The sequence below is a fragment of the Psammomys obesus genome, unplaced genomic scaffold (genome assembly GCF_907164565.1).
Source record: "Psammomys obesus unplaced genomic scaffold, mPsaObe1.curated_primary_1811, whole genome shotgun sequence".
Taxonomy (NCBI): domain Eukaryota; kingdom Metazoa; phylum Chordata; class Mammalia; order Rodentia; family Muridae; genus Psammomys; species Psammomys obesus.
In genome coordinates, this window is record NW_026585644.1 from 2,979,815 (window position 1) to 2,992,965 (window position 13,151).

Genomic DNA, 13,151 nt, shown 5'->3' on the forward strand with positions numbered 1-13,151 from the left:
TTACTTGAGAGGATTTATCCATGCTTTCTAAAGCATTCCAGCCTAGAGCCTGATGGTTATATAATCCTCTTCATTCTATGTTAAGCATGAAGAATATTTAACAATCTTAAAAAAAAATCTAAGAGGTGGCTGGCTTAAAAAAAAAAAGTATCCAATTAAAGGGAAGCCGAACACTAAAATAGCAATTAAGATAATGAAATATTTCTAGGCTCACATCTACAACTGCTAAATTCCCAGTTAGCTTTCTAATATAAAAATATGATCCAATTCAAGTGCTTTCTTTTTTACCCCCCTCTGAAATTTTCCAGCATATTCAGAAAATGGTGATATGGAAGATGAGAAAAATCTTTATTAGGCTGGAAAGTACAGAAGAATCCGAGGGGGGAAAAAACACTCAGAGGATCGATAACTGTTTCCTTTGGAGAAACTGCCCTGTGATCAGGAAATCAGACGCCAACTGCACATGATTCATTGGTTGGTTTCAGAAAGATGGTTCTGGGTCTTCAGCTTCAAACCTCAATTGCTTGTTGTGTGAACCACATATGGTCCAGTTCTCCACAGTCTTAGTGGATGCCTATTTTGAGTTCCTCTCTGGGAAGCTTTGTTCTTTGAGCAGGTTCTAATTCCATGCTAAAGCTGATACACTTAGCTCCACTTGGTCAAATACAATGCCCATGTTCTGATTTTCAGCCCCCAAAATATTTCTTAATTTGACATAGAGTCAATCTGAATATGTGTCTGAAATAGATATTTCTTAAAGGAAAAAAAAAATGGGTTTGCTGTGTCCATCTCCAACATAAGGAGAACTACCAAGGTGCGGCTATATTCCTACTTCTTAACAATTTTTCTGTGCTTGATGGTGGGATTTTCTCCTAGTTATCCAGATACAGAGAGTTTTGTTTTTTTGTTTTTTAACACATAAATGCTTGCTAGTTTAAAATATATTGCTCATACTCACATGAAAACAATGATTATTTATTAAACAACAATGCGGGAGGATCTGTGCACACATATATACACACAAATGCAGACATACCTGTGTATGAGAGTACAGCTATGACTGTTCCTACAGAAACCTTTACAACTGTCTCTCCACCTTCTCCTTAATGCTGTCGTTACTCAGATCGTCACCCTGCCTGAGAACAGCAGATTTTCGATTCTGTATGCAGTTTCTGTAACCCTCAGGAACATCAACCCAAGGCTAAGCCACTGACTCACTCAAAGCCTTCCCTCAAGCCAGATCTGAGTCAGGGAAAATCAACGTAACTGCTGCCCTACTTGGTGACAGGTGCTGGCTTAATGTCTTTGTTGCAATTACCATGATTTCTTGACCTGACATGGCCTGGGGTGTTGTGGGGAAGAAGTTGTGACTTTCCTAGAGGATTTTCAAAAAGGTTTTTAATTTAACCTAGAAAAAAAAAAAAAAAAAAAAGACAGCCAAGGTAAGGCCAGCAAGGTGCAACATGGTCCAGTTTGCCTCATACTTCTGTTCTGTGTCTGCTACAGACTACGGAATCTAACTGAATACGTTTCTTGGACAGTAATGTTTACATGTGTGTGCTGGCACTCAGTTCCACACTTAGGAATGTGGGGGTTACAGAAGGCCACGTAAACTAGTGCAACCACAAGAGGCAGGACCACAAGAGGCAGGACCCCAGCGTATCTGCGACCACCCCACATTTCCAGTGCTCAGGCTGAAACTATAATACGGGGAAGGAACCGAGAGTGTCCTTGTTTTAGGCAGCCCTGGATAAATGAACGCAGTCAGTTGCTAAAAGGCTAACTGTATCTTCTGCGCCATTAATTGCCTTAGCTCCAGGATACCATAGAAAACATACGGCGTCAGACCCAAGCAACTGGCCGAGGCTGTGCGCAGGGGCATTTGGCTCCTTCTGAAAAGAGGAGCGGAAGGTATTCCCTGTGCAGCTGTGGTGCAGATGGCGCCTCCGCACCATCTCAGTGAATACTAAGCAGAACTGGAAAAAGTTTGAAAACATGGTAAACAAACAGCTGAGTGTTAGCTTAAATGCTCTCTGCATCTATCAGGGAGAAACATTCGGAAGCTCTGCGTGTTTACCGGAGTTGAAAAGAAATGCACAGACACCAGAACTGAATGAAACGCTTCGGGAAATTGTGCCTAAATATGGTTCTGTGTGGGATCCTCCACACCAACAATATAATTAAATCTCCCTGAAACTTCAATTATGGGTGTCATGATTCATAATCCTCCTCGACATCATCAAAAGTTTTACTTTCTCTGAAAACTGTACTGAATGGAAGAAGCAGAGATCACCTTCTCCCAAAGGAGGTACTTGAAAATCACTGCTAATCTTCATTTTTCCTCTTTCATGTGGCAACTTAACACATTGTAATCCAGTCCAATAAAAATGCACAGTGAAGTTCAATTACCATTTCAACCCCACATCATTTATTCTTGCTTTGGTAGAAAGGAGATAGAAGCCCAGTGGGATAGCAGAGAGAGAGAGAGAGAGAGAGAGAGAGAGAGAGAGAGCAAAGTCATACTAGCGAGTAAGTGGGCTTGACTTGTTAATATCCTGTAGGTCATAACGCTGTGTTTACCCCACTGGAGAAGACAAAATTTTAGTTCTAGAACCAACCAAGTCCTGTGGAAGCGTACTCAGCCCTCTTCCAGATTACGGCCAGAACAAACATGGCGTCTGTTGTGAACATAAACATATAGCCACACACTGACCTGTTAGATGGCTGCCGAGAAGACCAAAATGCCAAGCACTTTGCTGTTTCTGATCATAGATAAGAGAGTAAATCGGATCAGTGTTTTTCTTAACTTCATAACTGTGATTTGGGTTAATTAAATACTGTTAGACTGAGAAATGACTGAAAAGACTGCGCTGGAACTCAGAGCGCTGGTGCCTGCCTGAGGTTACAATCCCAGCACCCAGGAGATGGCGCCAGGGATTAGCCTGAGTTACACAGGGAGCTAGAGGGTGGCCTGGGCTACATTGGATGCTGCCTCAAAAAGCAAAACCAAAGGTCCGTGAAATGGCCCAATGGATAAATCTAGTTGCTGCGACAAAGCCAGCACTGAGAATCCATATAAAAGGAGGCAAGAACTGATCCCACAAAGCTGTTCTGAGCCCAGCAATGGTACTCAAAGCCTTCTCCTTACCTCGACATTAAATAAAGCTCACATGACCCAAACAATCATGTCAAAAGACAAGATTGCACATGTTATTAATAGCAGATAGGCCCAACTGATAGATAGATAGATAGATAGATAGATAGATAGATAGATAGATAGATAGATAGATATTATGTTTAGTAAGCGACCATTTAGGCAAACACCATTTACTTCTATATTTAAAACACTTTAAAGACTTAAGTCAAGTGTTAAAATGAAGAACTTGAAAATGGAAATTAACAAATCACTGTATTTCTTTTAAGGGGGGAATATGTTGTTTTATCAACTGGATAGTTCCTGAGTTTCAAGAAGCAACATGATTCATCAGAAAGAAATACATTCTGAGGCCCTATCATCAGGTGATAAGCTCAAAGCAACCCAAATGGGTAGGACCACTGTTTCTCTTTCACACTGCGCACCTCTGCCCACCGTTTTCATTCCCATGACCGTCACAGAATATTAGCAAAATAGTCACTTTCTGAAATGAGAGTAAGAGCACCAGCTCTCGGGAGCTGGTCGCCAGCAGCAACTTCCCAAGCCCTCCACCTAGCATGGGTGACCGCGTAGCCGCACCTCGACAGCTTCTCTTGCTTTCCTGCTGACAGATAAAAACTGTTTCTTATTCTTAGCTTAGATCTCACTCTTCTGAGATGGGTTCTTCTGCTTGTAGCCCAGGCTGGCCCTGAAGTTGCGGCCTTACAGTCTCATCCGCGAGGGATGTGCGGGGACTATGCTCCATCCATCGCACCAAGTTCCTGTTACTTCCTTTCCTCTCACGTGCCTCTTTACCTGATTAAACGCTATCACGCTTGCATCTAATTCATGGGTCACTGTTCTGCTAGAAGAGAATACAAGAAAATTCATAGATGGTTCCTGACAAGGCACCTGGCGCAATGAGTAAACCTTCTTAACATGTTATTTCTCCGTCAGAGAATCCTGCGGCAACAGAATGAGAGCATGATTGGTTAAACTGTGGAAGCATGTGTTTCTAATGGAACTTGTTTTAACCCATTAGGAACTCATTAGGAAACACAGGCCTTCCTTCTCGTTAGGCCAGCGATTACACAGCTGTGAAGAGGGCAGAGCAGACCGCGGGAAAGAATGTTTAAGATGTCTGTCAGTACTCCGGCCTTAGTAAAGACTTTAACGGGCTTTCCGTGGTCTTTGTGCTTAAATGCTTCACCGTGGCAGCAGTTTGAAGCTCGGGGAGAGAAGCTGATGGCCCAGGGCTGATTGAGAGGCGCTAGCCCAGGCTGAGAGATCCTTGATGTGTTAAGAAGCAGGTGTAAGGCATTGTGTGGGTATCAAATGTGTGGTTTTCTGGGAAATGTTACCACATCTCTAAAACTTCAGTTATAAGGCCATGAGGTCCCTGAGTCAACGTCATCACAAGTTTAGGTTTCCACGGAAAGCTGGCTGGCTAGGGGCTGCATCTACCAGCACTGCTGTCACAGGTAAGCAAGGTAGCACATCCACACCTCCCCGGGGGTGGCAAGAGAAGCATCAACATGACAGTAAGATACTCTGGCTTCTGGTGGGACAAACCCTTTGCCCTCAGCTGCTCTTTATTTATTTCCCAAGTAATTATGGTTGGGTAATGAATCCAGTAAAATTTACTGGTCATTTGTTGACTTGACTTAAGGAAAAGAGCAAACATTATTACATCGTAGTAATTTTCTCTGCTTCTACAGCACTGTAAAATCCTTTAGTTTTTCTCAAGGAATCCAAAGCTATCATAAGGTTTAATAAACAAAAAATTCACTTTCCCAATTCTAAAGTGACCTTCACAACTAATAAAGAAGATGTCACAGACAGTCCTAAAAGTCAAATCGGCCTTAATGTCAAGCACTAGTCTGGTGAGGAATGTGATAAAGGGTAATATATTCATAAACAAATATAAGAGAAAGCGATTTATTATAAGCGGCACACTGGTCTCATTCAGCCCAAGCATCTGTACAGGTGAAGCGGATAACAAACAACTTTCTAATTTATTATTTGTTTCTTTTTACTCACAAAATTTTCATGTAGGTTAGTTTAATTTGTAGGAAGTTCGTTTAGATTCAGACTCTAGACACTTTTTGCATTTAGTTTTTAAGCTTTACTGCACGCGGCGTTTCAATGACTAATACAGCACTACATAAACACAGTGGACATGTACTGGCCACAGTGGACATGTACTGGCATGTGGACAGTACTGGCCACCAGCATTTGGTGTGTTTGCTGCCCAGCATTAGCACCTCCTGTCTCCCCTCAGGCAGTCACCTGCATCCAGCTTGAGTGGAGTCTCCTGTGCTTTAGGTGGAACAGACTCTGGTACCTTGGGCCTACGGGAGAGCTAGCACCATCCTGGCCCTTTGGTTATAGCGAATAGCCTCTGTGTTACCCCAGTGACATCAGTTCTTGAATATGGTTCACGGAGAAGTTTGCTGATGTTTCCACATTCTGTTCTCTCTCACTGTGATAACCACTGATTCCCTGACTGACACATATCCTTCCAGACCTCAGTAGCATACATGTTTAGTGACAAAATAAGCCTGGATATGCATTTATGTGTACTGATACAGAAGTGTGTGTTTACACATAATTTTTAAACAGAGTGACACGTTTCAAACCTATTTTCTTTTTTTACTCAGTTATTTTTACATCCTTCTATTTCAGAGCAACTAATCTACCTTTTCATTAATCACTGGGCAGTCTTCTTTCCAATAGAGAAAATAACATGTAATACACCAAGAAGTACGTTCTGAATTATAGGAGGCCACAGCATAGCAGGTGAAAAACACAATGTTTTAAGGAGGTACAGCCTTATTAGGGGTCGTGCTCCTTCATAATCACTAAGCACCTCAGAAATGTTCTATGGAGTAGGAAATATTCCTAAACACTCATAGGAATGAAATGGGGAAAAAAATGGATAGAGACATGCAAGGTAGCTCAGAGAAAAGAAACAAGTGAACAGGAAGACCTGAGCTTCATCTCTGGCACCGAGGTAAGAGGCTGAGCACAGCAGAGGGGGTCGTGGCGGCGCCTTGGTGTACAGATGAGCCAGTACGGATGAGCCATGACGGCTGAATCAATCAGCTCCAGGTTCCATGAGTGACCCTGCCTCAAAGACTGAGAGAGTGAGCAACACAGCAGGCCACACAACACTGACTTCCGGTCTCCACACACAGGGGCTCACACATGCGCATGCACAGCCATATGTACATACGCACTCATGTGAACACATACATACACTACACACACAGGACCTGAACCACATTTCATCGCTATCTTCTAGGCTCTAGGATCAAGTTTTCTTTAGTTAGTAAGAAAGTCCAATACAGTAAAACTAGTCTCAGGACATCTTTACAATTACATCTCGAATTTTGGGGCGGAGTAGGGAACCAGGACTGAGATCTCCAGTCACTGACACAAGGCGGAAGCCGGCGACAAAGGGAAGCAGCTCTCTGCATGTGAAGGCTGACTGCTAGAGGCCACTCTTGCCCAGTATCCGCATTTGAAAGTACGTACCCATGTACAGGAACTAACCATTTGTAAGCCCCCAAACACACATGCACAGTGCATCATGCATATACCAGTGTTGCACACAAGTACACAGATACACACACGCATTCACACAGAAGGACATCACACACTCTAAACGGAAATGCAGAAAACTACTGTTTCTCACCCTTTACTCTTCCCTTAATAGTTGGTATTCGTTTAAGCTTTCATTCACTACGTGGCTATGCGACTGACACTTCTGGACTGTTGGAGGTTAAATTCCTTGAGAGTGAGGACCATGTCTGCGTAGCCCTATGGCACGGAAGAAGCCCCCACACTGCATGTCTGGAGTAGCAAAGGCATACACATCTTTCTATCTGTAATCAGTTATGGAAAGAGAGAGAGAAGTCAGGGTGAAAAAAATAAAGGAAGTGGTGGGGAAAGAGCCAGAGAGGAGAAGAAAATGATTTTGATTACTTATATTAATTTATAATTATAGTCCACAAAAATGAAAACCTTCTAAGATTAGGGCACACCCTGAAAGAAATGGGATTGCAATAACATTTTATTTTTCTTCTCCCCTTACCTAAGATTCTATATATAGGTTATGCTTTTCTTATACTCTCCTCATTTCTTTTTTTAAAAAAAAGCAAGTTAAGCAAATGCAAGGTCTATTTTTATAGAATACATACAAACTCATAGAACTGGCATCTTCAGATGGTACTGCACGTTCCTCATGTTGGTGACTCGTTTCACAGATGCCCCTCCAAGACCACGAGCAGTATGACATCACTTCAGTAAGGAGTCTCAGCCTACGCCTCAATGCTACCCTTTTTAACCAAATGAAGTATATTTTGAAAAGGGTGTCGCCGAATCAAAGGATACTCAGTGGAAAACAATACACACGGAGTTTTTCTAACTGTATAAATAATCTTGGTTTTTATACTTTGTTCAATAATTTTCATTTATACTGTCACTTTTTCATTGAATTCATTTGAGCCAAAAAAAAAATCAAGCATATTTCATTTTTTGATCTGGTTCTTCCATTAGGAAAGTCATTACTTCTTTGCAGCATTATTTGAGGTTTATACCGAAGGTGAAAATTTATAATTTTAGGTTTTGAAACTAAAGATGTCAAGTTCATATATATATATATATATATATATATATATATGTTTGTATATATATCAAGAATTAAAATAACTTTTCTAAAAACTATCACAAATTGATAACTATTTTGCTTGTTGAATGTATGTCTTTTACTTAACAGAAGAGCCCAATTTTCTGTTCAACAAAAAAGAATTTACCATATGCATTAAAATTTATTATTATGTGAATCATTTCTTATAAGTGATTTCTTGGAGTGAAAACTTAATCTAAGCTGAGCATGGTGGCACACACCTGTCCTCATGGGACTGAGGCAGAATGGCCAGGGGTTTAAGGTCAGCCTGAGCTATAAAACAAGACCATGTCGAAAATGAAAGAAAATAAAAGGAAGGAAGGAAAAGAGGGTAGAAGGAAAGAACAAAAAATAAAATGTAAAACTTAACTGAATTACAACTAGGTGTAAGTAAAAGCAAAATCAAGGCACACTGTGTGATTTGCTGATGGGAATTCACTATGACGCCAAACCCATTTCCTCCTCACGGCGATAACCGAGCTTACAGAAATGGATTACATGGTCTATCTCTTCTAGCAGCATCAAGTACCACTGAGAGAATGGCAAACTCCTAAACCCACACCAAACAGTAATTGCTCAGCTGTGAGAAGAAGCTGGCAGGTGCTCTGGAGAATGATGAAATAAAAAGCATCGAGAAGAAGGCTGTACAGATCATGAAAGCTCTGGTACGCTGGCGGGCACTGTTTGTGAGAGCTAAAGAAAAGCATCGTAGTCTTCAGGGACACACCCTACAAGCAGGAAGGAGGTGGGACCGGTAGAGAAAATCTTTGGAGCCCAAGGTGATAGTGTGTGGTGTGGTCATGAGAATGCCTGCGGAGTTCATGCTCATGTGCCATGCAGACGTGCAGATGTGGCTGAGGTGTCTCCATCTGACTCGTGAGGAGCACTGTGACGTCCAGGCAGAGGTGTCCCAGAAACAATAAAGAGGAGGGTTGAAGTATCTGCACAGCCAAGCCTCCATGACCACAGAACGCAGAGCAGCGGCCACAGAGAACACTTAGAATGCGTGATTTTGTTTTGTTTTGTTTTAAGGAAAAACAGGCCTTGCTAATTTTCCTAAACTGAACATCTTATTGTAGAAAACAAATAAATATTTTGGAGGTAAATACAAACTCAGGGTGGAGACAGTGGCTGGTAATGCATGGTGAAGGGAAGAGCATGTGCCAGAACTGGCCAAATTACCATGAGAAACGGTGCCCTGTGGACATTCAGATAGCGTGTGTGTTATATAAACCCATTCCAGGATTTCCTCCAGAGCAGCTACTACTTATTTAACTCTTTGTTTCATTTAATCTATCCTCTCTCCCTTGCTTTCCATATTGAGGCCTGAAAATCCACCACTTTTTTTATTGTTTCTGGTCACATTCTCAAATATTTTATTTGGTATACCTTATTATGAGCAGATAATAAAAACCTATCCCCATTTCTCAACCCTAACTCCTACAGAAGACTGCACAAATGCAATAAGAATTCAAATCTACTGATGGGCAGACCAAGTCCCTGATTAACACTGTCCATATCTATCAACTGGTATGGGGTTTTCAGGTGAGAATATTTTCTGTGATGCTCCAGGATTATTATTAAATATTATCATTTATTAAATATTCTGTGATGATATCACAATGCTTTTGGATATGTGGTAATACTGAATAACTTTAGCCTAAGGTCAAATATTTACTATAAACTTACAAAATAAGAAAATTTACTAAGATATGAGTTTAATCTACTTAATAAAAAGTACTAAGTTGAAAGCACATAGAAAACTGTTGCATCTTGGTGACTTGTTTCCATGAACACTGGGACATCTTCAGTCTTATGCTGAATGAATAACTACTGAATAGCTGTTATCTGAATACACATACAAATCAGGAATATTATAATACAGCCATGCAATGGTCCATGCTGAACTTAAAGTCTCTAAAGAGGGTTCCTATAACCATTGGTAAACTCATTAATGAAGGAGAGATTTGTCAGTTTTTTTTTTTTTTTTTTTTTTTTTTTTATAAGCCATGGTGATTGCCAGATGAAAAGCATTTTATTTGATGTATTTATAAAATCACATGGCTACTTTACCGAGGAACAACAGGGGGCACCCTGAGCTGACAGGTGCTGGGGCCTCACTGCTGTCCCCACCAACTGTGTATCCTTGAACATTTTATTTCCAGCCTTCCTTGGCTCCCCTTGCTCATCTATAAAACCAATGATTATCTCCAATATCCATCCTGCACTAAAATTTTGCCATTTGATGATAATAAATGATTATGATGCTGCTACTGCTGTCAGTGACAGTAAAACAACCAAGGGTACACTGAGACCTTACTTATCAGCAACTATTCTATGTGCGTTAAAACATTCATGTGTTTCATTTTCACATCACCTGTGAGGTAACACTCTAGTTCCATTTTACAGAAAAGGTTAAATAACTTGCCCAAAGTCAAAGCACTAAGTGGCTGATACCTGGATTCAGGCAATTTGAATCAGAGCCCATACTCCTTAGCCTTATGCTAAATCAGAACAAATGATAGTCTACTTTGACATAAGTAAACTCCTTACCAATGAATTTACTCATGGCACTGTGTTTGCTGGCATTCATCTAATTTAAATATTTAATTCCTCAATAATTCGGGTTTTGTATGTAATATACTAAAGGGAATTCACAAATAGAAAAAAAAATATGACCCTTAAAACAACTGTGAAGATCATTTGGTATTTTGGCTTGTGTTTCCTTTTTGAAAAGCTAAGATTCTGACATACAAAGGTATGCTGCTGTTGGTGCCTAACAGAGCAAGAAAGGCTTACATCAACACACAGGGACAACTAACATCAGAGACACAGGGGCAAGTAACACAGTCAGGACGGTGGAATTATGGGACATGGATCCCACTCCTGTCTGAGTGTTTAGCACTCTCAAACCTTTTCTCAAGGCCACAGCTCCTCGCTCAGGTTCTGACACATCAGATTTAAAATATCCAAATGAAATGGTTTGTCTAACTTTTCTCACGTCGATACAAATAATCACTTTCCTGAAGCAGAAATCTCAAAGTCTGTTTCTTTTTCTTCCCTCACTTAGTTCCAGATGTTCACACAATTAGTATGTTCTACCTCCAAAACAAAGTTCAGATCTACTTATCTTCATTCATATAGTTGATGCTTAAGGATTTTAATCATTTGAAGCATACATAAGGTCTTACCTAACTGACGACTATTAAGTAACTCCAACTGTTTGTTTTTTTTTTTTTTTTTTAACCTGAGGCCACAGTCTTGCCAAATGTGATAATGAGTATTGACTGTCAACTTGACAGGATCTAGAACCCCCTACTCTGTGGGGGGTTTCTAGACTGCTCTTACTGCCTTGGGAAGATCCATCCTAAATAGAATCCCAGCCTACAAAACAGGAGAAACACAGCTAAGACCAGCCTGTGCTGCTCTCTGCTTCCTGACTGAAGAGTCCTCCTCTTCGGATGAGTCGTGTTTCTGTCACACCACCTTCCTTGCCAGGACACAGCATCATCAAAGGGTTAGCCAGGTAAACCCTGCTTTCAGTTGTTTCTGTCACATATTGTCACTGCAATGGGAAAATTAACTAATAGAACACATTATATACAGAGCCCCATAGTTCATCAAGTTCTTCCAATGTGTATGTGTCAGAATTTCTCTGCCTACAAAGAGGCAGCTCTCCTGCTCTCAGGAACTCCTCCCATAAGCTCTGGCTGCTCTAAGGAAAGTTGCCTCACCAGTTCCCAGGGCCTGCCCTGTGTTCTGCATTTGTGAGGTTTAAGGGTAAGCACATTTTACCTGATGACATTTAGTTCCAGCCTTTGTGCTCTTAACAGTTTCTCTAATCCTTAAAAGGCCTCATAATAAATATATCCTTATTCATCAGCAGTTCCTGATGCATAAAAAGATTAGAAGAATACATAACTCAGGAGAGAAGAAGCCCGGATTCATAATTTTCTGACCTAAGCTCCCTCGTATGTTTGTCCTTTCACAGTGCTTATCTATGTATCAGCGTGTTCTGCTAACCATCAAACTCCAGAAGGAAGAGGAATGTTTAATTCCCTGTTTACTTCAGCCTCGGGCCTAACTCCCAGTCTAGCCCAGCCCAAGGCCTCAACAAATGCCCCCGAGTTTTTTGACTCACTAAATAAAATTCTATTTTATTACTTACCATTTAAATAGAAATGCCAGCTTTATGAATAAGACTGATGGGAAAAGAAGATTTGAACAATGTTTATGAGTTTTTAATGTAATTTTTATTGAGTTTTTTTGTATCCCTACTCATTAATAAAAGAAATGATACTGGCATACTTTATCTCCCAACATTATTCAAATTGAATTGGCTTTTTCCTTTCAAAATGATGCTTGGAGAAAATTTCTTTTCTTCCAATGGCCATCTGTTTTTTACATAGTGACGTAAGTCTATTTTATAAAATATATTTGTGTATACACTTGACATGAGTTTACATATGTTTACACAATCACATTTCTTGGTTCTTCAAAAAGTGTATTATGGGTGGCAAAATGGGTCAGATTGCATTCCCCTTCAAGCCTGGTAACCTGAGTTCAATACCTGGGACACATATGATAGAGAAAACTGAATTCTGTGAGTTTCTGTATATGATGAAATATGACCAAATGGCAGACAAAAGAGATGCGATTTAATAGCCCTTTCCCAAAAATATAGATATTCATTGATATCACACCAAAATTTGACAGTAATAAATTCTTTAAAAATATATATGTAGACTTTGAAGCTTTATTGATGGAATTATTGTTATGTCTATTACAGTGCAGTCTTATCATATCCATATGGAACTTTGATGTACTTTTGCCTGTGAAGAATTTTATAATACATGCATGAATTGGTCACTTTGAAATGATCTCTTCACCAAGTCATCTGTCCTGAAATAATTAAAACTTACATTCCAGTCACTTCTAATCCTCTCACAAACGTTTAGTATTAAGCGCATTCAAGCAAACTATGGAGGACACAGTTTTTCCCAAACTCAAAATATTGTTGTACACTTAATTCCAACATTGGCACTGCACACAGCCAGTTTTTTCTATTTTGTTGCTGGCTTGCCTGTGTGTCTCCACCATTTTTGATCATCATGTGCATCATAGTCACTGTTTATTGGTGTGGAGAGAAAACATGACTATGGCAATTCTTACAAAAATATTTAACCGCAGTCTTGCTTACGCTTTCAGAGAGTCAGTCCATTACCATCACAACAGCCAAGCATGGAGCTGAAACAGTTGCTGTGTGCTAGGTTCTGATGTGGAGGAGAGAGAGAGAGAGAGAGAGAGAGAGAGAGAGAGAGAGAGAGA

At 40.3% G+C, this 13,151-nt stretch overlaps 1 protein-coding gene across 5 annotated transcripts in view; it reads right to left on the reverse strand.

The window, feature by feature from the left end:
- The window catches only part of Immp2l (inner mitochondrial membrane peptidase subunit 2), an 815,753-nt gene that overhangs the window by 91,112 nt on the left and 711,490 nt on the right, over positions 1-13,151 (reverse strand). The gene's annotated exons all lie outside the window — the stretch shown is intronic.